The sequence below is a fragment of the Suricata suricatta genome, chromosome 9, assembly GCF_006229205.1.
Source record: "Suricata suricatta isolate VVHF042 chromosome 9, meerkat_22Aug2017_6uvM2_HiC, whole genome shotgun sequence".
NCBI lineage: Eukaryota > Metazoa > Chordata > Mammalia > Carnivora > Herpestidae > Suricata > Suricata suricatta.
Genome location: NC_043708.1, coordinates 116,406,926 through 116,412,351, shown reverse-complemented (window position 1 = coordinate 116,412,351; position 5,426 = coordinate 116,406,926). Strand labels below are relative to the sequence as shown.

The 5,426-nt window shown below is 37.4% G+C and overlaps 1 long non-coding RNA gene across 1 annotated transcript in view; it reads left to right on the top strand.

The window, feature by feature from the left end:
* Positions 1-413: 413 nt before the first annotated feature.
* The window catches only part of LOC115300907, a 16,695-nt gene continuing 11,682 nt past the window's right edge, over positions 414-5,426 (top strand). Inside the window, exon 1 of the long non-coding RNA XR_003912917.1 lies at positions 414-455. This is a non-coding gene — a long non-coding RNA (uncharacterized LOC115300907). The remainder of the gene's footprint in view (positions 456-5,426) is intronic.

Genomic DNA, 5,426 nt, shown 5'->3' with positions numbered 1-5,426 from the left:
CGATGAGGAGGTGGACAAAAGAATTTGGATAAAACATCACACCAAGTAATTATTTGGTTCTACATGTATGACAATGAGTTTGAAGGCATGGAATTAATTGTTTTCACTGAATAGTCAATCCAATGAAAAATTTCTATTAATCTCTTTGGAAGATGCTATAGAAGACATTATCTCTAATATCAAGAGTATGTTCTTTGTATTATTTAAAATAAAAAGTTCTTTAAATACCCTTAAAATTGGAACTAGAACTTTTTGCAAACCACAAAACCCAACTAATGTCAAGTGGACTTTTTACGTTGGAGTCTTTCCAACAAGAATAAACTTACAGAGCGTTATTTTAATTTCCTTGCAGCACAGTTTACTCTGCACTGTCCAAATGAAAGTAATTGTGAGACTTACAGCCTTTTATTCAGATCCAGTATCTCCATATAAATAACCCCAAATCATCATCTCAGGTAAATTTTTTGGTGGAGGAAATTTCCCCTTACAATTTTGTATACTTATGTCATGTGAAAGGCCAGATGGTATGATTTTCATTTTGGATGTTCATATTTTGTTTTCAATGTCATGTAGAAATTTTAATCCTGGGCTCTGCCCCTCTCCCCCTTTTCTCTTTTCCTTCCTTATTTCTTTCCTTCTCCTTGCCCTCCTTCTTTCTGTCCTTCCTCTGTCTTTATTCCTCTCTCCCTCCCTCCTTCCCTTTTTTCCTTCTGCACTTCCTCCTTTTTTTCTTTCCTTCTTTCTTTCTTACCCAAATAAAGTTTTAGAATATTAGAGCTGAGAGGTTTGAGGCTCATCCAACCCACATTTTATACACAAGAAAATTATTTCAAAGAAAGACATTTAGTAAAGCAAGCTTGTAATGAAATCACAGCCTTGTTATTTTCTTTTATACCTCTCCCTAACCTATAACCAATCTTATTAAAAATGAGACTCAAAATGTGACTTTGTGGTTTGAAACAATCTTCAGAGCCTTTTCCAAGAATATAGCATTTCTTTTTCTTCAGGTTTGAAGTTTTAGTAGCTTTGGTCTTCAACAATCATTTTATATTCATATGTACACTATATCCTAAGTTGATCATAAAATATCTAAGTCTCTTGGGGAACCTGGCTTGCTCAGTTGGTTGGGCATCTGACTCTTTGTTTTGGCTCAGGACATGATCTCATAGTTTCATGAGTTTGAGTCCTGCATGGAGCTCTGTGCAGATAGTGCAAAGTTGTTTAGGATTCTCTGTCTCGTCATTTTTCTGCCCTTCCCTGGCTTTTACTGTCTCTGTCTCTCTCAAAATAAATACAGTCAGAGTAGCTAAAATGAAAAAATCAAGAGAAGATAGATGCTGGCGAGGGCGTGGAGAGACAGGTACCCTCCTACACTGTTGGTGTAAATGTAAACTGGTACAGCCGCTCTGGAAAACAGTATGGAGGTTCCTCAAAAAACTATCAGTAGAGCTCTTGTATGACCCAGCAGAGACACTGCTGGGGATTTATCCAAGGGTTAGAGAAGTGCTGATGCATAGGGGCATGTGTACCCCAATGTTCATAGCAGCATTTTCAATGATAGCCAAATCATGGAAAGACCCTAAATGTCCATCACCTGATGAATGGATCCAGAAGATGTGGTATATATATACAATGGAGTACTACATGACAATGAGAAAGAATGAAATATGGCCATTTGTAGCAAAATAGATGGACCTGGAGAGAGTCATGCTAAGCAAAATAAGTCAGGCAGAGAAGGACAGATACCATATATTTTTACTCATAGGTCTAACAGGAGACCAGGAGAAACCTAATGGAGGACCATGGAGAGGGGAAGAGGGAAAGAGAGTTGGGGAGAGAGAGGGACGCAAAACCTGAGAGACTATTGAATACTAAAAATAAACTGAGGGTTGAAGGGGGAGAGGGAGGAGGAAGGCAGGTGGTGGTAATGGAGGAGGGCACTTGTGGGGAAGAGCACTGGGTGTTATATGGAAACCAATTTGACAATAAACTCTTTAAAAAATTAAAAAATCTAAGTCTCCTTGTTCAACTAATATGTATTTGGTGTATTCCCTGCCTCATATTACATTGTAGAAAACTCTTCCTACTTCCCTGTGTGTGTGTATGAGAGACAGACAGAGAGACAGACAGAGACCTATCCACATATAAGACTTTAATAATCACAGAGTTCATGTAATCTAAATGGTAATAAGAGTTCTAGCCCTACCCCCCTAAAAAAAATCTAGGATTTAGTGTTAGTGAGACACAATCAAAATGAAACCAGTGTGTATTCGAAGTATTCAATGTATCCAATTTCACAAATGAAAATGGTCTTCTCACAACAAATCTCTCAGAAATACAAGCAATTAACAGAGAATACCATGAAAAATTATATGTCAGCAAACTGGGTAACATGGCATAAAAGGACAAATTCCTAGACACCCACACACTACCAACACTCAAACAAGAAGAATTAGAAAATTTGAACAGACCCATAAGTAGTGAAGAAATTGAATCAGTTATCAAAAACCTCCCAACAAGTAAGAGTCTGGGCCAGATGGCTTCCCAGGTGAATTCTACCAGACATTTAAAGCAGAGTTAATATCTATCCTCTCAAGCTGTTCCAAAAAAATAGAAATGTAAGGAAAATTTCCCAACTCATTCCATGAAGCCAGCATTACCTTTATTCCCAAATCAGAGAGACCCCACAAAAAGGAGAATTACAGCCATATATCCCTGATGAACATGGATACAAAATTTCTCAACAAGATGATAGCAAATCAAATTCAACAGCATATAAAAATTATTCATGATGATCAAGTGTGATTCATTCCTGAGCTACAGGCTGGTTCAATATTCACAAATCAACCAATGTGATACATCACATGAAAAAGAAAGGATATGAACCATACGATCTTGTCAATAGATGCAGAAAAAGCACGTGACAAAACAAAGCATTCTTTCTTAATAAAAGGCCTCAAGAAAGTTGGGATAGAAGGACATACTTCAACATCATAAAAGCCATATATAAAAAACCCATGCTAATACCATCCTCATTGGGGAAAAACTGAGATCTTTCCCCTTGAGATCAGGACCACGACGGGGATGTCCACTCTCACCACTTTTGTTTAACATAGTGCTGGAAGTCCTACCATCAACAATCAGATAACAAAAGGAAATAAAAGGCATCGGAACTGGCAAAGAAGAAGTCAAACTTTCAGTCTTAGCAAATGACATGATACTTTACGTGAAAAACCGGAAAGACTCCACCAAAAGGCTGCTAGAACTGATCCATGAATTCATCAAAGTCACAGGGTACAAAAACAGTGTACAGAAATCAGTTTCATTTCTATACACCAAAAATGAAGCAACAGAAAGAGAAATTAGGAAACTTACCCTCTTTACAATTGCACCAAGTACCATAAAATACCTAGGAATAAACCTAACCAAAGATGTAAAAGGTCTGTATGCTGAAAACTATAGAAAACTTATGAAGGAAATTAAAGAAGGCACACAGAAAAAATGGAAAAACATTCCATGCTCATGGATTGGATGAATAAATGTTGCTAAAGTGTCAAGACTATCCAAAGCAATCTACACATTCAACATATTCCTAATCAAAATTGCACTGATCTTCCTCTCAAAGCTAGAACAAACAATCCTAAAATTTGTATGGAACCATAAAGACGCTGAATAGCCCAAATAATATTGATGAAAAAAACGAAAGGGAGAGGCATCAAAATTCCAGTCTTTAGCCTCTATTACAAAGTTATAATCATCAATACAGTAGGGTATTGGCATAAAAACAGACACATAGACCAATGGAATAGAACAGAGAACCCAGAACTAGACCCAGAAATATATGGCCAAATAATCTTTGACAAAGCAGGAAAGAGTATCCAATGGAAAAAAATAAGAGTCTCTTTAGCAAATGTTGCCAGGAGAACTGTACAGAAACATGCAGAAGAATGAAACTAGATCAGTTTCTTACACCACACACACAAAGATAAACTCAAAATGGATGAAAGACCTAAGTGTGAGACAGGAAATCATCAAAAACCTAGAGAAAAAAGCAGAAAACATCCTCTTTGACCTCAGCCACAGCAATTTCTTGCTCAACATATCTCAAAATCCAAGGGAATTAAAAGCAAAAATGAACTATTGAGACCTCATCAAGATAAAAAGCTTCTGCACTGCAAAGGTAACTGTCAACAAAACTAAAAGGCAACTGACAGAATGGGAAAAGATAGCTGCAAATGACATATCAGATAAAGGGCTAGTATCCAAAATCTATAAAGAAGTTACCAAACTCAAAACATGAAAAACAAATAATCCAGTGAAGAAACGGGAAGAAGACATGAATAGACACTTCTCCAAAGAAGACATCCATGTGGTCAACAGACACATGAAAAGATGCTCATCACTTATTATCAGGGAAATACAAATCAAAACCACACTGGGATACCACCTCACACCGGTCAGAGTGGCTAAAATTAACAACTTAGAAAACAACAGATGCTGGTGAGGATGTGGAGAAACAGGAACCCTCTTGCACTGTTTGGTGGGAATGCAAACTGGTGCAACCAATCTGGGAAACAGTGTGAAGGTTCTTTAAAAAATTAAAAATAGAATTACCCTATTACCCAGCAAAATTACTACTGGGAATTTATCTAAAGGATATGGGAGTGCTGATTCATAGGGGCACATGTACCCCCCAATGTTTAGAGCAGTGCTTTCAACAATAGTCAAATTATGGAAAAAGCCTAAATGTCCATCAACTGATGATTGGATAAAGAAGATCTGGTTTATGTATGTAATGGAATGATACTTGGCTATGAAAGAGAATGAAATCATGCCATTTGCAGCAATGTGGATGTAACTGGAAGGTTTTATGCTGACTGAGAAATAAATCAGTCAGAGAAAGACACATGTCTTATGTTTTCACACATATGTGGATCTTGAGAAACTAAACAGAAGACCATGGGGGAAGGGAAGGGGAAAAAATATTTACAAACAGAGAAGAGGTAGGCAAACCATATGAGACTCTTAAATACAGAGAACCAACTGAGAGTTGGTGTGGAGGGAGGTAGAGGGGAAAGTGGGTGATGGGCATTGAGGAGGGCTCTTGTTGGGATGAGCACTGGCTGTTGAATTTAAGTGATGAGCCTTGGGAATCTACCCCAAAAGCCAAGAGCACAGTTTACACACTGTATGTCAATTTGAGAGGAAAATTATATTAAAAATATATCAAATTGATGGTTTCCTGTCTCACATTCAGGTCCTTCAGCCATTTTGATCTTATTTTTGTGTATGGTGTAAGAGACTGGTCTAGTTTCATTCTTCTACATGTTGCTGTCCAGTTTTCCCAGCACCACCTGCTAAAGAGGCAGTCTTTTTTCCATCGGATACTCTTTCCTGCTTTGTCAAAAATTAATTGACCATACATT